At 35.0% G+C, this 25069-nt stretch overlaps 1 protein-coding gene across 8 annotated transcripts in view; it reads right to left on the reverse strand.

Moving 5' to 3' along the window:
* Positions 1-25069, reverse strand: part of LOC126763884 (cadherin-86C) — a 182583-nt gene that overhangs the window by 56152 nt on the left and 101362 nt on the right. The window lies entirely within an intron of this gene.

Genomic DNA, 25069 nt, shown 5'->3' on the forward strand with positions numbered 1-25069 from the left:
AATAGCATACTTTTTGGCGACATTTATTGCTTTACGGAGAGAACATTTTATGACTTTTGCTGTGACAGTTGCACAACGCAACATTGTTGTCAATATCAGCTGTTCGCAGATTGGAACAAACAAACGCGTTGGTAAGGTGTTAAAATAAAAACAATTTACTTATAATACTTCTATTTTTCTTTAAGCATTTAGATTAAGATGTCCAAGATTTGGGATCATTTTGTTCGCAAGAAAAAAACTGCCATCTGCAATGTTTGCAAAAAAGAATTGTCGCTTGGGCACGAGGATAAAAAAAGGCAAACAACCCATAATATTAAAAATCATTTGAGGAAAATGCACCCGGAGAAGTGGAATATACATATTTATAAAGTCGACGGAGATAGCCAGTTTAAGTATTCCACAGAAAATAAAGGCAAACGAAAGCGAAATTAATATTATTAGCGACAAATTGCAAATTACCATGCCAGAAGCAATCGAACGCACAAATTTGTGGCCAGATGATCACCCGTTGGCACTTCAAATAGATAAAACTATAATGGATCTCATTATTGTGATATGCTTCCCTATAGCATAGTGGATGGTGCAGCATTTCAAAGGCTTAATTTTGGAAATCCAACTATGCCGGCGAAATACAAACTGATGCCGGCCACTTACGAAAAAGTTTTAAAAAAGGTTGTTGCTGTCTTAGAAAAAGCGAAATGGATCAGCATAACCACAGATATTTAGACCAATTCTTCTAAAATCTGTTCGTTGTTGAGCCTGACTGCACATATGATTTATGGACCTGAACGTATAAAAGTTATACTAGGCGCCAAAGTCTTGGAAGACGACCATACTGGAAACTACATAACTGAAAAGCTGGCTGAAACGATAAATAATTTCAAAATAGGAAATAAAGTGCATCTGGTTGTAATAGATAATGCGCGTAATATGTCTGCTGCAATGCGCATAGGTGATTTGAAATCCTTTGGTTGTGTAGCGCATACTCTACAACTTGCTTTGCATGATTGCGTGCTAAAAAACGAAGAAATTGACCACATTATTAAAAAGTGTCGTAAGATCGTCGGACACTTTAAAAGAAGTGAACAAGCTTATCGACATCTTAATCAGTATCAAGAAATGTTTAGCGTTCCAAAACACAAGTTGATACAGGACGTTGTTACCAGGTGGAACAGTATGTACATATCTAATGTTAGAGAGACTGTTAGAGCAAAAGAGCACATTAGTTTTATATGCGACAGAGAAAAACTCGACAGACGTTCCGACTGGATATGAGTGGAAACGTATAAGTAAACTGGTTTCAATTTTGCAACCCTTTTATGAAGCTACGCTAGAGCTTTCACTTGGTTTAGCCTCCATATCTATGGTCATTCCATTGGTACGTATGTTGCAGAATATACTTCAAACTGAATGTGAGGAACATGATGAACTGGATTTTTTAATGAAAAACTTGCTTAATTCAATTCACAATCGTTTCCAGAATATAATGAAAAACGAATTAATGATTGCAACATTCCTTGATCCAAGGTTTAAAACAAAATATTTTTCAACCGATCAAGTAGATATTTGTAAGAACAAAATTTATAATTATGATGAAAATAACAATAATGAAGAAGAATGTTCAGTGACAGGGAGTCCATTGCACTCTCCAGTGACTGACAATTCCACAAAAACAAGACTTTGGGACATGCACGACAGCTCTCTAATTGTTGAGGAAATATCAAAAACACAATCGCAGGGTATTTTTAAAGAGGTGAACGACTATTTACAACAACGTCTACTACCCAGAGACACAAATATATATCAATATTGACATTTAAGCTCCTTTGTCTCTTTAAAATCTATAGCACTTAAATTTCTTTCCGCTCCACCGAGCAGCGTGGCTAGCGAGCAACTTTTTAGTGCCGCTGGACAGCTTTACAGTGATAGGCGTTCAAGCCTGCTCGGTTATAATGCTGATAAGCTCCTGTTCCTACACTCCAACATAAATCTATTGAACTTTAATTATTAATTTTATACATACATACATGTACATATGTATATTTCCAAGATCATCATAAACTTAAGGTTTTTTTTTGTTAGACATGAAATGTCATTTTTAATTTAAGTGTTTATTTGTATACAAAATAAAATACATTTTCCTGAAATAAATAAATAAATTTTTTATACGGCTTCGGCTTCGGTATTCGACCGAATGTTTTTTTGGTGCCGAAGTTCGGCTACGGCTACGGCTACGGCTTCGGCCAAAATTTTACATTCGGTCGGGCTCCAATATTCACATGTGTCATGACCTTATGTACTTATGTGTTTATGTTCGCTTTCGCGAATTCAAATCATATTATCACTTATCAATAATAACATGTGCGCGCTGCTCATATGTACGTACATAAATATGTGCGTGTGACATTGGTACACAAATAACGCCTACACAAACTTACATACTTGTATACATATGCGTACACATGCAAATATGTCACCCCCAAAAACTACAAACATTGCTTTACATAAACAACAATCGTTTGAAATTGCATCATACATACTTATGCGTACACATGTAAATATGTGCGTATGACATTCCCACACAAATAATACATACATAACATACATACTTATATGCGTTCACTTGTAGATGTGTCACCCGTAAAAATTACAAATATTGTTCTACAAAAACAACAAATGTATGAAATAGCATCAGCGGCGTCACAACTCAATATGGCAGCCAAATGTAGCAAATCTTACAGCAAGAACAATTTCATTCATGAACGCAAGCGCACTTTCAACAAGCAAACTCGCTTCATTCATAAAAGCGACCACCTTCACATCTCCCCGAACAAGCCTTTGCCCACAAACATCTTTTCGCGACGATGGCAAAAGCTAAAAATCATAAATTGAACAATTTCTGACATTTGTAAGAGAAGGAAAAAGCGGCAACCCCGCAAATATAAGTATTTAAATATATTATAATAAAATTGACAACATAGTTTATTTGTCGATTTTCAAGTAAAGAAATGTGTCAAAGAAAATATTCAATATTCCTCTAATTTATGTGTACAGTGGATCCCGCTTAAGTAGTACTCCGCTTAAATAAAAATCATCCCTCTTAACTGCCTATATGTTGCTGCATCTCACGGTTGGTTGTTTGAAATACATAGAAATTATTGTTTTAAGTACAACTCGTTAAGTATCCGCACTCGCTTATGTGCCATATTATATTTTTATATTTAATAAACCACAAAAATATGTATCTTTGTTTGTGGCATATAACCGGGATTGACTGTATTTGTCAAGGAATGTAAAAAAATATTTTTACGCGGCTTGCAAAAATCTGCGTCGACGGGAACCCAGATCAAATCTAGTTGGAGCTTGTCTTTTATTGAGCTTAGTGCTTTCTTGCAGTTGTGAATTATACTGCAATTTGTCATTTGTTTTGTGACATGAACAAAACAAAGTATTTATTATGTAAAAATTGCCACAAATGCAGAAAATAGCTACAGATTTCTTCTATCACCTATTGTTTTTTTTGAGGATTTTTGTTAAAAAACAAAAAAAAACGTTAACTTTGGCTGCACCGAAGCTAATATACCCTTCACAGGTGTATTTCTTTTAATAACTATGTGGTCAGTTTGTATGAAAGCTATATGCTATAGTAATCCGATCTGAACAATTTTTTCGGAGTTTATATTATTACCTTAAGCAGTAATCCATGTCAAATTTGGTGAAGATACCACGTCAAATACCAAAGTTTTCCATACAAGCATTTGATTCCGATCATTCAGTTTGTATGGCATCTTGATGCTATAGTTAACCGATCAGAAAAATTTCTTCCGATATTTCATTATTTCTATGAAGAATAACTCATACCAAATTTCGTGAAGATATATCGTCAAATGACGAAGTTTCCCATGCAAGCATTTAATTCCGATCATTCAGTTTGTATGGCAGCTATATGCTATAGTTAACCGATCTGAACAATTTCTTCGGAGATTACATTGTTGCTTTGGAAAATAAAATATACCAAATTTCGTGAATATATCTTGTCAAATATGAAAGTTTTCCATACAAGCATTTGATTCCGATTGATCAGTTTATATGGAGCTATATGCTATAGTTAACCGATCTGAAGAATTTCTTCGGAGATTACATTGTTGCTTTAGAAAATAATATATACCAAATTTCGTTAATAAATCTTGCCAAATGTGAAAGTTGTGCATACAAGAACTTGATTCCGATCGTTCAGTTTGTATGGCAGCTATATGCTATAGTTAACCGATCTGAACAATTTCTTCGGAGATTACATTGTTGCCTTAGAAAATAATATATACCAAATTTTGTGAATATATCTTGTAAAATGTGAAAGTTTTACATACAAGCATTTGATTCCGATCGTTCAGTTTGTATGGCAGCTATATGTTATAGTGGTCCGATATCGGCCGTTCCGACAAATGAGCAGCTTCTTGAGGAGAAAATGACGTTTGCAAAATTTCAAAACGATATCTTCAAAACTGAGGGACTAGTTCGTATATATACAGACAGACAGACGGACATGGCTAAATCGACTCAGCTCGACATACTGATCATTTATATATATACTTTATAGGGTCTCCGACGCTTCCTTCTGGGTGTTACAAGCTGCGTGAAAAACTTAATATACCCTGTTCAGGGTATAATAACAGTAACAGATATATTATTGTTATATTATTTTATTAACCAAAGAGTTCCATAAAATGGTACTGGCGATGTTTTTCGGCTATATTTTGTTTTTGGAGTATCCCTTAACAATGTCCAGAAGTAATCGGCAATCAAACTGGCACTCCACTTGCCTTGGTGCCATTTCTCCATAGCAGAAATGTCTTGGTGGAACCGTTCCCCATGTTCGTCACTTACGGCCCCTAAATTTTTGGGGAAAAAATCCAGATGGGGGTCCAGAAAGTGAACTTTAAGGGACATGTTGCAACCCATTTTTTTTATAGACAGTATGTAGTTCAGTCACAAGATCTTTGTAGTTGTCAGCTTTCACATTTCCAAAAAAAATAAAAAATTTAACAGCGCTTCTAAAAGCCCTTCAGGCTCGTATTTCAGTTTCATTGAGCATTTGCTCAAATGTTTTGTCTTTCATTAGTTCTCTTATTTGCTTCACTGACTCTTGGAAAGAGATACAAGAACCCTCTTCCATTTCTGTCCATTTGGTAACGTTTTTTTGTCCCGGAGTGAGTGCCTGACGTACTGGTCATTGCTTCTGTAGATAATGACTGTATCCTGTATGGCTGTCTCATTCGCAAAGGAAGCTGCAATATTTCGTATATCCTAGTTGCATTCCAAGAAGATAGGCTATTACTTTTGGGTCTCCACATATTTCCCAACCCTACTCACGATAACGGATGTGCTCTAAAACAACTCTCATATTCTCATATGATTCCTTCATATGAACCGCATGAGCTAAGGGCACAGATTGATATTTGTTACCGTTATGAACCAACACCGTCTTTAAACTAAGTTTGGAGGAATCAATGACTATACGTCAATCACGTGGATCATGTTTCTGTCCTAGTGCGTTAAACAAAAGGTTAACTTCTGAAAAGAATACTAGATCCCCTTCTTGAAGAAAGCAATTTGTGAGGTCTTTCTGTCTTTTCTGGAAAAAGTAATATTTACATCACTTTGGAGAAGGTTCCAACCTTTTCGTCTGTATGTTAAATGTTCGGACCAGAGAACGGCTTCCGTTGAGCGCAAAAATGTTCATGTACGATCAATACCCGAACTATCAGCACATTCGGCTCAAGCACTCAAAATGGCATTCGTGAATGTTTTCGCTACTGAGCTAAATTCAGCTCAATTGCGGTAAATTCGTTTGCTTGCTGAGTTTATTCACGCTCGTGTTGAAACAGCTCTACTCAAGCGTTCGCTCATTCGGCTCAACAATGATCGTGTTGAATGAAAACAAAAACACAAAAGAGCAAACTCAACGTCTATGAGCAAACTCAATGGGTATGAGCAAACTCAACGCATATGAATAAACTCACTGTGCTTGACTAAAAGCGCCGTCTCCTTAAGCGATTTGCAGCACTTACATACATATGTATGTATGTTTAAATTTGAAGATTTTTTTGGCAAATATTTTAAAATATTGTTACAGGATTGGCAGTATATATGTAAATCCATTCCAAATAGTGCCATCCTCTTTAATAATTTCAGATAATATATTCCAAACATGGCTCCTTCCCTTATGTCGAGCTGACAATGTGTAGGCGTTTGTACGTATTTTTTCTAAAATATCTTCTTGCTCCATATCGACGGGGTGACAAATACATACTAAAATATAAGTTGTGTACCAAATTCTTAGTGCAATGCATGTGACACATAAGCTGATCGCGAACAAAGCATACAAAAACTATATACATACCAGAGAGCTGCAAAACTCACTTTTTCCTTAAATCAGCTCATACGCAAAAGTTTCTATTCAATTCCAATCACTGAGCGAAAGTGAGCTAAACATTTCGTAAAGTGAGCGAGCATGAGCTAAATATTTCGTGAAGTGAGCAAACGTGAGCAAAGCATTTCGGACCGAAGGCTCACGTTGTACGCGAATGAGCGATTCGGCAACATGAGCTGATTTTTACTCAACGCTGTGTTTCGCTCAGTGATTGGACTTGAATAGAAACTTTTGCGTATGAGCTGATTCAAGGAAAAAGTGAGTTTTGCAATTCTCTGGTTCGGACTGCGATTTTGAAAGGCTTAGATCTCGAACTAAGTCATTAAGTTCACACTCTGAAATTAGATGCGCCGCTGTTGAACATCCTGGTAAATCAAATAAAAGATCGGTTGTCATTTCCTTTGCGGATTCTGTAACATCACTTGAAGAGCTATTCGATTATAGTTCTTCATCGAGACTCCAAGATTCTGGTGCTCTGGGAATAGGAAGTTGTTCACTGTGTTTTACAGGTCTTTAAGCTGATGGTCCTTTGGTCCAATACCTTTAATATTCGTGAGGGAGTCTGTAACATGATCTTTAGGTTCTCTCCAAACCATTGGCACTGCAAAGGGCATTTTACGATTTTAACCTTTTAAGCAAGCTGTTAACAATGTTATAAAAGTTTTACAACATATATGAGGGGCTCATGCTTTGTCTTCGTCCCCAACTTTAACACCAAAATACAATTCGTAAGCTTTTAGCACAAGCGGAGTAAATTTACGTTTTTGCGATTTAAAAGATAGTTCTCCGCACATAACAGAAACTGTTGGCACTATTTACGCACTGCGTAGGCATTATACCTAAAAATCTTAAACACAGTAATTTCAAAAACGTGAAAGAATGTGAACTCAAAAACGTTTTGCTATCTAAACATAAAACACGTAACCGATTCGGGCACTGTTAGCTACTGATACATTTTGTAAAATAAAATGATCGTAAAATACGCTGTTTACATCAAACAAGCAGGCAGAACCGGTCTAAACCGGATAAACCCCTGTTCGTATAAAAATATGAGATGATGCAATATAGTGAAATTTTATGTTTTGTAAAATCTAAAGCCGCAGATTACAGAACATCTATGGGTGATAGGAAAATTCTGTTTTCAGATTGCACTTCAGGGTATCAAACTGCATTAGAAACACCTACCAATTTTCATGTCACAAATGATGTGTCTACCACTGTTACAAGCAAAGTTGTTTGCGCATAGAAAATAAGCCAATCTGTAAGCGTACATTCCTTGACATTGGAGTTATTTTTCTCATTTAACACTGAAAATACTCAATTCTGCTATTTTCGAGTCTCCTGATGCAAAACTGTGGTGAAACACGCTTATAATTGTCTGTGGTGAAACTAACTCATCTCGGACGAGTACCCCTGCGAGAAGTTACGATATCTTAATTGTGAACCAGAGAACGTACATTTGTAGAGAAGGTGCATGGTATGCCGTATGTATGGAGGATGGAGTCATGTGTAGAAGTTCACGCAAGTGAGGAAAGTTCTCTGATCGCCATTCACTCAAAAGTCAAATCATTGATACAATAAAACACCTATTGAAATTCAACTTTATTATTATTTTTCATTTATAATATGTATCAAAGAAAAAATCCATTAAAAAAAATAATGCATAAAAAATATTGTGGAACAACATAATTTGGACGTCAAAATTTCAATGTTCTTCAAATTCAAAGTGGTGCATCTTTTTAGCGCTGTCTACCGCTGTCGACATACATACACCGAATTAAAGCCTGAAGTCTCAGCTAAATGATAAAAAAAAATTCAGCTGCCCCAAATTGCTCCCCTTGAAAAAAACAATGAGATACTCTAAAATGGCAAGTTACCGTCCAAAAGTATGCAATATATATATAACAAGGATTACAGGAACTATAGGATGTATCATTCCAGAAGAATTGGACGCATATCCACTAACGAAGATGTGATGCATCACTTATTAATGTCTTCGGGTCCGTACACAAACATTTTTCTACTACTAAAATAAAATTAAAAAAATTAGAATGTCACGAAGATGTAAAAAAGTTGCTAAAAGAGACTTGATAAAAGAGAATTTAGTTTGTATGGGAGGTGGGCGTAAAAGTAGGCGGATATTATTGAAATTTAACACCAACATATGTATATAATGTCATAAAAATGCTATGTACCAAAAATCAGTGCTGTAGGTCAAAAATTAAGTTTCACCTTATATGGGAGGTGGGCGTAAAAAGGGGGGCGTGCTTTTGATTTTTTAATTTTTTTCTTGATTGGAATCCAAAACAATGATGTCTCAAATGTCATTGTCCTGCGACAACTCCTTATATTTTTAGCCGCAGTATGCACTAGCAGAAACCTATGTGCGACGTCGAAAATAAGAAATCTTTGTACCAAGAGAAAGTAAATTCCAGTCGTTTAATCTAGACCCCAAAAGCTCAGCCTGTTTTTTAGACAGATTTAAATCGTTTAAATCACGTTGTGTCAATAAGTGTGGTTCTTTTGAAGTTGACGGTTCATAACTTGAGTCACTATCTTCAGATACCTTATTATGCTGACTGAGAACAAATTCCGGACTAGAATTCTCACCTTTTGATCGATTTGGAGGCATCGGCACAGGCAGTTCTACACTATGTAGGATGGGTCTCTTGGCCGAAGGCAAGTTTGGATCGTAGATAGTGGGTTTAGATTTGGTGGTAATACCATTTGTTTGAGTCCAACAAAAATAACAATCACTTACATGATCCTCTGGTTCCGTCCAAATCATTGGTATAGCAAATGACAAATGTCTATGTTCTTATTTAGCCCAACCTAAAAGGAGCCTCACACACGTTACACAACATTTATGTGGAACCCAGGATCTGTCTTGATTCCTCACAGGAAAACCAAAATAGTGTAAATAGCACTGTTCAATTCTTCTTCTTAATTGGCGTAGACACCGCTTACGCGATTATAGCCGAGCTAACAACAGCGCGCCAGTCGTTTCTCCTTTTCGCTACGTGGCGCCAATTGGATATTCCAAGCGTAGCCAGGTCCTTCTCCACTTGGTCCTTCCAACGGAGTGGAGGTCTTCCTCTTCCTCTGCTTCCCCGGCGGGTACAGCGTCGAATACTTTCAGAGCTGGAGTGTTTTCGTCCATTCGGACAACATGACCTAGCCAGCGTAGCCGCTGTCTTTTAATTCGCTGAACTATGTCAATGTCGTCGTATATCTCGTACAGCTCATCGTTCCATCGAATGCGATATTCGCCGTGGCCAACGCGCAAAGGACCATAAATCTTTCGCAGAACTTTTCTCTCGAAAACTCGCAACGTCGACTCATCAGTTGTTGACAACGTCCAAGACTCTGCACCATATAGCAGGACGGGAATTATGAGCGACTTATAGAGTTTGGCTTTTGTTCGTCGAGAGAGGACTTTACTTTTCAATTGCCTACTCAGTCCGAAGTAGCACCTGTTGGCAAGAGTTATCCTGCGTTGGATTTCTAGGCTGACATTGTTGGTGGTGTTTACGCTGGTTCCAAGATAGACGAAATTATCTACGACTTCAAAGTTATGACTGTCAACAGTGACGTGAGAGCCAAGTCGCGAGTGCGACGACTGTTTTTTTGATGACAGGAGATATTTCGTCTTGCCCTCGTTCACTACCAGACCCATTTTCTGTGCTTCCTTGTCCAGCCTGGAGAAAGCAGAACTAACGGCGCGGATGTTGAGGCCGATGATATCAATATCGTCGGCGTACGCCAGCAGCTGTACACTCTTATAGAAGATGGTACCTTCTCTGTTCAATTAGTGATGTGAAATTTCGACGCTGAGATGTAAAAGTTAATTCTCCACACACATATGTATGTAACAAAAATTGTCCGGGTTGTTCAAACACTTTCGTGCAATATTTACGGTCTAAATAATGTAAATAAAATGTAAATTAGCAAACAATTTTGTTACACAGTCGACTAAATGCAGTTATGTAAACAAAGAAACTTATATGATGTGATGGAAACACGGAATGATGGAGGATGGAGTCATGTGTAGAAGTTCACGCAAGTGAGGAAAGTTCTCTGATCGCCATTCACTGGGGAGTGGCCAGAAACGATTCTTTTACATATGACTCAAGCAGCTCACGACTTCCGGTCTTTGACCAAGTATCCTCTGGGTATCCTAAGAACAAACATCCCCTGCTTCACGCATTACACATCAGGAGCAAAAACAATATAACTTCGGTTGCGTTGCAAGTTTTCATGTTTTTCTTTTTGTCAATAACGTGTTATAAAATGTACAACAATATTAAATTGAAGCGATATTGTAAATCGATTGAGAAGTTTAAATTATTTCAATTTGTTTATAACAATTGTTTATAACTTTTTTAAATAACGTTTTTCCTGTCAATAAAAAATTGAAATAGGAAGAGAAATTCATTAACGATAGCTGTTTTAAAAATGAGCAAGATAGATGCTATCCATCCTGAGAAAATAAATAAATTGTAAACTCATGCAAAAAAAAGTTTATAACAATAACTTGAAAAATAATTGAAATTTTGGAAAATTGTTCAAGTTGTATTTTTTATTTATTGTTGTGAACTGAAAAACGTTATTCAACGTTAAAAGCTCGACCGTCAAAAAAATGTTGGTACACTTGAGAAATTTTGACTCATAGATATGTAAGTGCAATTTGACCCATTTAATGATTAATTCCAAATTTAACTGTTGAAATGCATAATTAAGTAATATTTGTAATATTACATAAATATTTGATTAATATAATTATAATTAATAAATGTGTTTTATACTCTCGCAACAAAGTTGCTAAGGAGAGTATTATAGTTTTGTTCACATACCGGTTGATTGTAAATCCTAAAACTAAAAGAGTCAGATATAGGGTTATATATACCAAAGTGATCAGGGTGACGAGTAGAGTTGAAATCCGGATGTCTGTCTGTCCGTCCGTCCGTCTGTCCGTCCGTCCGTCCGTGCAAGCTGTAACTTGAGTAAAAATTGAGATATCATGATGAAACTAAGTACACGTATTTCTTGGCTCCATAAGAAGGTTAAGTTCGAAGATGGGCAAAATATGCCCACTGCCACGCCCACAAAATGGCGGAAACCGAAAATCTATAAATTGTCATAACTAAGCCATAAATAAAGATATTAAAGGGAAATTTGGCACAAAGGATCGGATTAGGGAGGAGCATATTTGCACGTAATTTTTTTGGAAAAGTGGGCGTGGCCCCGCCCCCTACTAAGTTTTTTATACATATCTCAGAAACTACTATAGCTATGTCAACCAAACTCTATAAAGTCGTTTCCTTCAGGCATTTCCATATACAGTTCAAAAATGGAAAAAATCGGATAATAACCACGCCCACCTCCCATACAAAGGTTATGTTGAAAATCACTAAAAGTGCGTTAACCGACTAACAAAAAACGTCAGAAACACCAAATTTTACGGAAGAAATGGCAGAAGGAAGCTGCACCCAGGCTTTTTTTAAAATTGAAAATGGACGTGGCGACGCCCACTTATGGACCAGAAACCATATCTAAGGAACTACTCAACCGATTTCAATGAAATTCGGTACATAATATTTTCTTAACACCCTGATGACATGTACGAAATATGGGTGAAATCGGTTCACAACCACGCCTTCTTCCAATATAAGCCTTTTGGAATTCCATCTGATGCCTTCTCTGTATAATATATACATTAGGAAATGAAAATACAATTCAATGCTCAAAGTACACAAATTGATCTAATCTAATTAATTTTACAGCAAAATAAAAAAATATGTAAATTATTATCACTTTATCATGCGAGAGTATAAAATGTTCGGTGACACCCGAACTTAGCCCTTCCTTACTTGTTTTGTTATATATTTATATACATATGTAGTATAAGCTTTACATATTTACTTTGGGCATTTGAAGTTTTGATAAAATCTTAAGTCATATGCATATAATTATGTGTACAAGTAAACAGATTTAAAAAAAACCATGTGCATAATGCTCACATATTCACATATGTATGTATGCAATTTTGTGTTCATGTAAACAAATTTGAAAGAATCATTCGAATTATGTTTGTAAATTTGTATACACACAATTTAGTATGTAAATATGTATATACACCCATTGTTTCTTACAAAAACTCCGTTGTCACGGACAACCAATCTTTGTCAAAAAGTCATTGGTAGAAAATCGGAGCTGTACCGAAACCGCTTCATTTGCCGCTGTACAGCTTTGTCTACAAACCAGCGTAAATATGTATGTTTGTGTGTGAGCTTGCATACATATCGACGCAGCTGCGTAAAAATATTTCAGAATTACAAAATATTTTTTACATTCGTTGACAAACACAGTCAATCCTGGTTATGTGCCACAATCAAAGATACAGATACATATTTATAGTTAGTTAAAAATAAAAATATAATATGGTACATAAGCAGACTGCGGATACTTGAGTCGTACTTAAAACAGTAATTTCTATGTATTTCAAAAAATAAACCGTGAGATGCAGCAAGATATAATATAGGCTGTTAAGAGTAATGAGGGAGGGATTTGATTTTCATTTAAGCGGAGTACTACTTAACCGGGATTGACTGTACACATAAATCAGACGAATATTGAACATTTTCTTTGAAATATTTCTTGACTTGAAAATCGACAAATAAACTATGTTGCCAATTTTATTCTTTATATAATTTATTTTTCATCCGTAATTTCAATTAAATTTTGATCATGGCGCAGCGCACAAGGATCTTTCATAAATTGGACAGATGTTATAATAAAACTACAAAAGGAAAAAGTCAGAGGCAAATTGGAAAAATAATAAATAAAAGTAATTCTACTATTCAAAAAATAATAGAAAAATACAAAAAATAAATCTAGACGGCCAAAAATATTTGATCTTAAGGAGAGACCTATTATCACGCACAATATACAGGCTACCCCGAAGAAAAGTGCCCCAAAGGTGCGAAGAGAAATTTAAAATGAGACTGGTAAAACCTGCGATCCCCAAACTATTCGTCGAGTTCTGTGAAATGTCCGTAAAAAGCCATTCATAAGCAACACTAAAGGACAAAAAAAAATTCCGGAATTCTGTTATTTTCTCGGATGAATGAAAGTATAATATTTTTGGCTCATATGAACATGAAAAAGTATGGAATGTCCATTGTAATTTATTTGTAGTGCATACATATTTTAGTGACGTAATTTTTAGCTATTTAACTTTTTTTTCTAAATTCGAAAATGAATAATTTAAGTTTTATGAAATAATTGAAAAAATTAAAAAACTGGTTATTATTATAAGTTCTTAGGCATTTTTTTCTGATGATAAAACGGATAAACACAGTGTATATTTATTTTTGTGATGCACTGAATGTTTCGAAGGTATAAATATATTATGCAGGGATCCTCTTCGTGGAAACCTAACGAGAATATTCTCAAATGACTAAAGTATCCAGCAAAAGCCCAGAAGACGGCATGAATAGCGGTGAAGGTGTTGGCAAGTTGTTCTCGGTACTGCAATTATTATTACACAATATTACTCGCTATTTCTATTCTCTAAATAGAAACTACTAGCTACTACTACTATCCGACCGGCTTCGCCGGGCTTTATTTAAGCTTACATGAACTAATAATTAACAAAATCAAACAATGTATTTTTTATAACCTTGCAATCAGTTGCCACCGAGTATTATAGTTTTGTTCACCTAACTGTTGTACGTATCATCTAAAACTAATCGAGATAGATATATGGTTATATATACATATATAAATGATCAGGATCACGAGAAATGTTTAAATCCGCTTGACTGTTTGTCTGTCCGCTCGTCCGTCCGCCCGTACAAGCTGTAACTCTAGTAAAACTTGAGATAGAGTATAATATAGTATTTTGTTTACCTAACGGTTGTTTGTATGACTTAAAATTAATCGAAAAAGATATAGGGTTATACATATAAATGATCAGAATGAAGAAATGATTTGAAATCACAATGTCTGTCCGTCCGATCTTCCGTCCATCTATGCAAGCTGTAACTTGAGTAAAAATAGAGACATCTTAATGAAACGGGGTTGCACGTTCCTTAGTAAAAAAAAAAAAAAATACGAGTTCGTAGATAGGCGTAATCGGGTTATTGCCACGTCCACAAAACGCCATTAAAACCTATAAAGTGACATAACTAAGAACTAAATTAAGGTATAAAACTGTATTTTGGCTCAGAAGATTGCAGTAGCATGGGATACCTGTAACCAAAATTTTGAAAAAATGGGCGTGTCCCTGTCCTCTAAGAAGTTTTATGAGCATATCCTCTAAATCACATAAGATACAATAATTATATTCGATCGAAACAAATCCGAGGATGATAACAGCCCCATATAATGGTTATATTAGAAGATACCAAAAGTGCGATAAATTAATTAATAAATGCGTCCGATATATAAATATTAGCATCCGCGATCGTATTATAGAGCTTTATAAATAGAAGCCGCTGTCAAAACTTGACAATGGGACGATGGGATATAGAAAACCTATATTCGAGTCGTGCTCGACCGATTTCAACCAAGTTTGGAAGGTGGCATTGTCTTGATATGTCTACAACAGCCAAGCCTACCCTTAATATAATACAATTTCAAATCCCATCTGAATCTTTAACTTTCCAGTATAAAAATTAAGCACCAATGATGTATCGAGACAAAATCTTGCACAAATACTGGCTTTAAAGTTTAAATTTATAACCGAAAATTTGTGAGATATGCTATAGAAACTCAAAGAGACTTTTTTTATATAATGATAATAATAAGCCCGTGTGCGAAACATGGGTTAAATCTGATCAATAATTCTTTCTGCCGCTATGTACCTAAATGAAAGATTTCTGAACTTCCGACTGACTTTATACCGCAATGTTGTTACGTTATTTTGCATTTTAGGTGACGATATTTACCATATAAGTACAACTCTAAAGATACTTCGATTAGTTTTAAGTGTTACAATTAAACAATTGGTAACTTAAACTTTTACTTATGCTGTATTGTGAGAGTATAAAAAATTCATAGGTCTCCACTGATTTTCGTAACGCACAGGGTAAAACTTATTATCTCGATTACCTTCGAATCATTGGAAAGCCCCCAATGTTTTTACAATAAGCTATATAATTTCCTAATTATCTTATTTGTGATAACGATGACATATTTCTTTCGGAATTTGAGATAACAAAGTTCAGATCGATGTTTTGAAAGGTAAAAAGGCGCTTTGACACTTGAAAATCTCTGTCACATTCATTCTTAACTAGACTTACCAACAATTTTCATAAAAGTGTAAAATTTAACTTAATAAACTTCATAGTGATATAGTAGTCTGGTAATAGATACCAAATTTGACGTCTAATTTTCGATAACACCCCATCAAGTCACGGCAACGGAAACTCCTAGACACTGCATTTTTAACGTTTTAAATTGACGGCTGCTCATAATTTAAGCTATTAATTCAGGCAGCCGCGATTCTGAATATTTTCAGGAATTCAGATTATTTCCACCGAAACTTACACTTCAAATATATATTTCTGGATTACTGAATGTATAAAATTGAACCTTTTACTTGACGGCAATTCATACAATAACACGAAAAATCTTATTTATGGTATATGTATAACTTTATTATTTTTTTTGTGTTTACCGTTATTGTTCGTTTTTGATTTAATAAATAAATCAAAAGATTATTTCAAAAAATGAAGTGTACAAAGCCTAATTTAAACCAGCGAAAACTAAGTAGATTTCATACAATATTAAAATACACACGTTCTTATGAGCACAGTTATTTAGACAACACTTCACGGCAGCAAGCTTACAGTAGTTGCTGTTAAAACCTTTCATAACTTTGCCGACGACAATGGGCTTAAAATCATTGCGACGGTGGCGTAATGTTGAAAATACAACTAACAATGAAGATGTTAATTTATATTCTTTTAGTTCCATATACCGATACTTACTCAAAACAACTGTTAGGTATTAGCAATGAAAAAGCTGCTGTACATTTAAAATTCTGGATTAATGACGGATTTCTGCAAAATCATCCACTCAGAAAATATTATCATCGACAATATATTTCAAGATCTACACACGAAATATAAAAATCTTGAGTTGTTGGCCGAAAGTGCAATTTTGGCAGCAAAAAACGTAGATTTGAATGGATTAAATTTAAAAACAATTGACCTTAAACTTTCTCAGACCATCAAGTTATGGGCCCAGAATCCCATGTGATCGCGAACGACCAAACGATATACAGTAAAAGTACATTTAATAAATTGAAAAAACAATTGAGCCGCTAAACGCGGAAAATTACAAGTCCTGGAAGCTACAAATGCGGGCAATTTTAATAAAAAAATGATTTGTGAAAAAAACGCTGATGACCCTAAATTGTGTCCCACAGACGAGACGAAACTCTCCGAGTGGAAAAATGCTGCTCAGAAGGCATCAGTGGACATTACGTTGGCGATATATAGGACGGATTTCGGAGTGCAGAAGTGCAAGTGATACATATTTGGGATAAGGTTGGAATCGACATTCCATTCAAAGGGTCTAGCTAAAAAAGCAACGTTACTTAAACGTGTAGCGTTGTCGCGTATGTCCAAAAACGAGAAAGTTCGAGAACACCTTAACGGGTTCTTCGATGCAGTAGCGAAGCTAAAAGAAATAGGCGTTGGAATAGGCGACGAGCTACTGGCAATTTGCTGACGAGACATTTAAATGTGCAGTTGAAACGCAAGACGAACTGCCGAAGCCGGTCATTCTTCGTGTTAAAATTCTCGAAGAACACGAATCGCGAAAATCAAAAAAAGACAAAGTGGAAGACAAAAATTGTACTTTACATAAAGAAAAGACAAAGGTAATCGTATGTTGATCGTACATAATTCGTCACATTCAAAGCAAACAAAAAAGTCCTGTCGGGCGGTAAACCGGGACATTTCGCGAGAAACTATAATGACAAACAACCAAGCAAAACTTGCGTGACCGAGACTCCAATACTTTTACGCAATTTTTACTTGTCACTAACACTTCCTCACAAATCTTTGAAATCAGTAAGATGTCAAGTTGGGCCTTTTGTTTGTTTTATATTATATGTAAGCTCTTCACTCAACAGATGTGAAGGAAAACTAAAACAAAAGAAGACAAACAAATTTTTTTAGCTGCCACCGCGTTTTGAAAACAATCAATGTGAAATTTGACGTTTGCTTGTTCGTTGTGACAAATTGAATTCGAAGAACAAAGATTTCGGTTACAAACGCGTCGTAAAAAGAATTGTGCATATTTGTGCTTGTGCATATTTAGGCAAAATTATTTAACATATCATTTTGGTTTCGTTCAATATTTGTGACTACAAGAAGATTTATACATACAGTAGAGGCCCGCTAATCCGGATCAATTAAAACCGGCCCCTATCCGGAATATAAGGAAATCCGGATTACCAAAGACGTATCAGAACTATGTATTATGAAAAAATATTTATAAATTTCTGTTTGTTTATTATAACAAATAATACACATGTTCCAAAAAAACAAAAAAAACTTAAACCAATAAAGCATAAAAGCGAATGTAGTGAATAATAAACATGTGATCCGGATTAGAGAATACGGATAGAGAATGTCGGTCCGGATTACAAGGGACATAATGAGTTTTTTAACCCTGTCCGGATTACAGTGGAATCCGGATTAGGCCATGTCCGGATTAGCGGGCCTCTACTGTATTTATTTATTTAGAATAGAAAAAGGGTGTGTAGAGGAAATATGTAGTTATTAATATGAAGAAAAATACATTTAGTGTATATATGAGCCGGCTTTTAATATAAGTGCATCTAAATTTGTGAAAAAGATGTAAATTTTGACTTTGATCCTGGTGTGGAGGGTTTTAGCGATAGCTATGCTAGTGATAGTGAAATTTTAAAAGTGATAGAAAATAATACATTTAGTTCAGAATTAAAAGCTTGGGCTTTAAGAAATAGGGTATCCCACAATACAGTAACCGATCTTCTGCAAACGTTTCGAAAAATAGGTTGCACAGATTTGCTCCAACGGCTAAAAGTCTCCTAAGTACCAGCAGGAAAAAAGTACATATTCAAACGATTCCAAGTGGATCTTTTTGATATAGAGGAATTCAAAATCATTTTGAGAAAAACTAATTTGCTCAACTTGAAAATGAAAGTACTATATAAAAATAGAAGTGACCGATAACATCACATTAATCCTTTTAAATTTAGAGAAAGCATTTTAGAGTCAGGTAATTTCAAAATGGAATAGAAGTTTAACAAGACTCTTATTGTTTTAGTCAAAAATTAGGTCCCATAAAAGTAACAGGCATGACAGAGGAGTCTGGTATTGCTATAGTATCGGCTAATTGTTTCCATTTGTTTAAAATAGAAAAAGACGATATAGTTTATAAATATTTTTCTATTCCACAAAAGGGCAAGTTTCTTCCAATTCCCACTTTACATCATCTATTTCACGAATTTTCAAATTAATATTTTGCACTGTAATTATTGTACTTTCCCGACGGTATTTTATTATATTATGTTAAGTTACTTAAAAGGAATTTTGATGCTGCCAAATTTTTATTTCTCAATCAGATGGATGTCCCAACAACGTCTTCGACTCCCGTAAAAGCTGCAAGTAAAATTATCATTTTAGTTTCCAATTTATTTTTACGCATTGTTATTATAAAACAAGTAAGGAAGGGCTAAGTTCGGGTGTCACCGAACATTTTATACTCTCGCATGATAAAGTGATAATCCAGATTTCATGACGTATTCATTTACATATTTTTCAAATACCGTATTTTTGTAAAGTTTTATTCCGCTATCATCATTGGTTCCTAATGTATGTACTCGTATTATACAGAAAAGGCATCAGATGGAATTCAAAATATTGTTATATTGGAAGAAGGCGTGGTTGTGAACCGATTTCACCTATATTTTGTACATGTCATCAGGGTGTTAAGAAAATATTATATACCGAATTTCATTGAAATCGGTCGAGAAGTTCCTGAGATATGGTTTTAGGTCCATAAGTGGGCACGCCACGCCCATTTTCAATTTTTAAAAAAAGCTTGGGTGCAGCTTCTTTCTGCCATTTTTTCCGTTAAATTTAGTGTTTCTGACGTTTTTTGTTAGTCGGTTAACGCACTTTTAGTGATTTTCAACATAACCTTTGTATGGGAAGTGGGCGTGGTTATTATCCGATTTCTTCCATTTTTGAACTGTTTATGGATATGCCTGGAGGAAACGGCTCTGTAGAGTTTGGTTGACATAGCTATAGTAGTTTCTGAGATATATACAAAAAACTTAGTAGGGGGCGGGGCCACGCCCACTTTTCCAAAAAAATTACGTCCACATATGCCCCTCCTTAATGCGATCCTTTGTGCCAAATTTCACTTTAATATCTTTATTTATGGCTTAGTTATGACACTTTATAGGTTTTCGGTTTTCGCCATTTTGTGGGCGTGGCAGTTGGCCGATTTTGCCCATCTTCGAACTTAACCTTCTTATGGAGCCAACAAATACGTGTACCAAGTTTCATCATGATATCTCAATTTTTACTCAAGTTACAGCTTGCACGGACGGACGGACAGACGGACGGACAGACGGACGGACGGACGGACAGACGGACGGACAGACGGACGGACAGACAGACATCCGGATTTCAACTCTACTCGTCACCCTCTTTTAGTTTTAGGACTTACAAACAACCGTTATGTGAACAAAACTATAATACTCTCCTTAGCAACTTGTTGCGAGAGTATAAAAATAGACATTAATACGGAAGAAGTTCAATATTTCTGGTTGCTACAACTCAGAGGCAAGCATCTCAAAGCAACAAGGAAACAATTTGCCTGTGGATGGAAACGGTAATCCAATATTTGGGTAAAATACATTTTTAAAAAATTTTTAATTTATTATGTTTATACCTTTTTCAAATGTTTTTAACATATTAAAAACTATTTCCACCCAACTACAAGAATTGTCTTCGAGAGTTGGTAATTTGGAAAGGAAGATGGGCAGCTTTTTGAAAGAAAATGTAAGTTTATGTCAATAAAAGTTTTTATTGTTCTATATGTATTCATCAATACAAAGAGAACGTATTGTTTAGATATTGTTCTTTAAGCATTATTTAAGTATTCTCTAATTGCACTTGTTCTCTTTTGAGATATTTCAAAAAAGTGAAGAAATGGCCCAACAAAAGACCAACCGCGAATGTAAGGCGCTAATTCGAAAAGTTCACCAATCAGTATGCCGACTGCTTCTACTCTACCATTAACAACACTAGCTGCAGCTTTGGAAATGGACAAAACATTAAAATGCGAGGAATTTGCTACAGTAATGGTTAGTAATGTACATATACAATTTCTTCAATAAACAATTAGGTTGTTCACGGTAAGGTGGTTATCGGGTTATGTGATTATTAGATTAAAAATAACCTCTATGCTCCATGAAGATCCTATGTATGGTTATTTGTTTATTTTTACACAAACAGCTGTTCATTGTTTACAATTTTAGTTCAATGAAATTCCTACTTATAAAATGCCTAAACAAAGTTTAAAAAGCAAAATAATCGAATTTAAAATAGGTTCTGCTATTCAGGAAATGGACTTTATTAAAAGTGTGTGCTTATTAAATAATCCGAATTTTAAGGGTTCAAAAACTTTGCAGACATCTCTATTTTGCATAATATTTTCCAATTACAGAAATAATTTGTTTTAAGGATGAAAGGCAGTTCAGACAGTGTATAAGATTTGTTGCGGCATCTCTACACTGACGAATTCCTGAATTTAATACATACATATTTATCTAAAAAGATGTATTTTAAATTGATTTTTCATTACATTTGTTTAAATGAGTTAAGCATCCACCCCCTCTACTCGGTGAAATTGGCGCATCCTAATGCTACATCGCAATTCACCACAGCTGATGACACTACAGCACAACTCAACACATCTGTACGCCAACCCACTCAACAAAAAGGATGGGCACCGGGAAAGCAGCCTCAATTCGACACATACAATTCGATTATACACATTCGTCTACAAGACATTCGCTTGTGCACTGCGATGCGTTACCGCATTCGTTCTTCCGTCACCGATCTCGGGCGCTGTATTCATCTTATAAACCGAACGAAGGAATCGACAAATCATTTCGTTACCCTCGGAATACAATATACAATCATCTTAATTGTAACGATCACAGCTTAATAAAACTAAAATAAACTTTAATCTATGTATCCGAAATAATTCGCATTTTAACTTATAAGTGGTACTCGAGTGTAAGTGCTTTATTAACAATCTAAACAGTAGTGGGGTTCCTACGAATTGGGCACCCAAATAATCAACATTTTTTATAGATTCTTTCGTCACTTGTGGATTTGCAAATTTCGAACAACAAATTCGGAAGTCCATCGAAATGAGCCATCACAGATATAGTAAGCAAAACAAGTAAGGAAGAGCTAAGTTCGGGTGTCACCGAACATTTTATACTCTCGCATGATAAAGTGATAATCGAGATTTCATTATCCGTCATTTATGTACATATTTTTCAAATACCGTATTTGTGTAAAGTTTTATTCCGCTATCATCATTGGTTCCTAATGTATATATTATACAGAGAAGGCATCAGTTGGTATTCAAAATAGCGTTATATTGGAAGAAGGCGTGGTTGTGAACCGACTTCACCCATATTTCGCACACGTTATCAGGGTGTTTAAAAAATATCGTATACCGAATTTCATTGAAATCGGTTTAGTAGTTCCTGAGATATGGTTTTCGGTCCATAAGTGGGCGACGCCACGCCCATTTTCAATTTTTAAAAAAAGCCTGGGTGCAGCTTCCCTCTGTCATTTCTTTCGTAAAATTTAGTGTTTCTGAAGTTTTTTGTTAGTGGGTTAACGCACTTTTAGTGATTTTCAACATAACCTTTGTATGGGAGGTGGGCGTGGTTATTATCCAATTTCTTCCATTTTTGAAGTATATATGGAATTGCCTGAAGGAAACGACTCTATAGAGTTTGGTTGACATAGCTATAGTAGTTTCCGAGATATGTACAAAAAACTTAGTAGGGGGCGGGGCCACACCCACTTTTCCAAAAAAATTATGTCCAAATATTCCCCTCCCTAATGCGATCCCTTGTGCCACATTTTACTTTAATATCTTTATTTATGGCTTAGTTATGACACTTTATAGGTTTTCGGGTTTCGCCATTTTGTGGGCGTGGCAGTGAGCCGATTTCGCCCATCTTCGAACTTAACATTCTTATGGAGCCAAGAAATGCGTATACCAAGTTTCATCATGATATCTCAATTTTTACTCAAATTACAGCTTGCATGGACGGACGGACGGACAGAAAGACATCCGGATTTCAACTCTACTCGTCAGCGTGATCACTTTGGTATATATAACCCTATATCTGACTCTTTTAGTTTTAGGACTTACACAACCGTTATGTGAACAAAATTATAATACTATCCTTAGCTACTTTGTTGTGAGAGTATAAAAATAGGAAGCGAAAAGCTGAGGAATACAGAATATTAACTGCAAGATTATAATATTTTTTTAGATTTTACATACATGTTTTAAAATGAATAAATTTTGTGTTTTTTTCTATCCAGTTTAAATACATATTTTGAAAACCAGCACTATTCAACACTTTCCTTACTTTTTGGGGATTTTTTTGTATACGTCTAAACAATTGATATACTATACATGTGTTTCGGAACATTTAACAAAATAATTTAAATTTTAAGTGTGCTTAAATCGGCTGTTAATAACAGCCAATTCTATTTACAACAGGTTAACGACCCAAAACATACCTTTTATCTTGTACGTGCAAGATTGTTATGGAATTAAAAATAACTCCATAGGTCCAGCAATCACTGGGCATTAATCCTACATATTCAAAACATCTTCAACTTTTTGGAAAACCGTACTCGAAAACATCGAATTTCGATAAAATAAAGCCAAAACACTGGATCATCAAATGTAGGGCTAAAAACCCCTAAAACTATTGTAAATGATTTGATTTATAAAAATAACCATTGCTGTAAGTACACTGTTTTGATATGAATTAGGCGCACTTTAAGCTTTACCATTAATTTTATTATTTGTGTAAAAAAAGATTTTTTGATATGCTATATTTAATGTTAAATATACATATTTTGAAATGGATAGAAAAAAAAACACAAAATTTATTCACTTTAAAAGAAATAAACGTGTAGTAATTTAATACAACTAGGTGTATGTAAACTTTATTGATTCACTGTATGTACGTATATATTATTTTTTGTATATATATATAATAATTTTATATGTTATGTATAGAAATAATTTTTAAATTATTAAAGCAAATTAATTTAATGTAAATCTAAATACAGTGGTACCTCGATTCTTGCACATCTCGATACTTGCAAGAAAGAAATATTTTACATTATGTACTCAGTACTCTCGGCATCCAAAAAATTTAACCTCGATACCTGCGACAAAACCTTGTCGATTATGAATTGTTGTAACTCTTACGCATGTGCGTTTCGGGAGATTTGAATCAGTTTCAACTGACGTTTTGTGTAGTAGGTTTCATAATTGCAAGGGAAAATTTGCGTTGCTAACAATAAAATAGAAAATTGAATTTTAAAGAAACTAAGTGCAGGATATTCTGCTAATTCCTTAGTCAAAAGTTTTCAAGCGCTTAGAAAAAGTGCATGGAAAGGGGAAAACGTTTAAACCATCAGAACTTCCAAAAATGGAAAAAGCACTCATGAAATGGTTTGAGAAACAAAGAGCAAAGTACTTGTATCACAACTGATATGGATCACAAATTTCAAAAACAGATATGGAATACGAACACTGAAAATTAATGGCGAAAAACTTTCGAATAATAGTCACTCAGTTAACCCATTTTTGCAAAACTTAAACAAAAAAATTAATGATTTAGGTTTGAACAAGGAGCAGATATACTACAAAGCCGATGAGTCTGGCCTCCTTTGGAAGCTTTTGCCTGATAGAACTCTTGTGCGCTCAAAAGAAACCTCGGCTTTGAGACATAAAATCAGTTAAAGAAAGAATAACTCGTTTGTACGAATGCGTCTGGTAATCATAGAGTAAAATTAAAGGTTATTGGGAAATTATTGAATCCACGTTCACCTAAAAATTTCACGGATTTGCTGTTGTCTACGAAGGAAATAAATGTGCTTGGACGACCTTGCTTTTATTTGAAGAATGGTTTCACAAAACATTTGTTCCAGAACTGTGTAGATGTTTTGCTTTAAAAAATGTGTTTTTATTAATTGAAACTTTCTTAAAACTGCAGGTAAAAGAATTTCTCCGTGGCGAAAATCTTCCTGAAAAGGCTATTTTACTTATCGATAATGCTCCCTGTCTCCCCGAAGAAGGAGAGTTAAAGAGTACTGATGGTCTAATATTGGTAATGTGTCCTCCTCCGAATTGTACTGGTGTTATACAGCCCAGGGACCAGAAAGTCATAAGGCTTATGAAAATGAACTACAAAACAAGCCTTTTAGGCCTACGTTGCTACTGAGCCTCTGAAGCATCATAACATCGTTTCAGGAAGCATTGTTTTGCTCAGCCCATTCTAGGCAAATA

This window comes from Bactrocera neohumeralis, unplaced genomic scaffold (genome assembly GCF_024586455.1).
Source record: "Bactrocera neohumeralis isolate Rockhampton unplaced genomic scaffold, APGP_CSIRO_Bneo_wtdbg2-racon-allhic-juicebox.fasta_v2 cluster09, whole genome shotgun sequence".
Taxonomy (NCBI): domain Eukaryota; kingdom Metazoa; phylum Arthropoda; class Insecta; order Diptera; family Tephritidae; genus Bactrocera; species Bactrocera neohumeralis.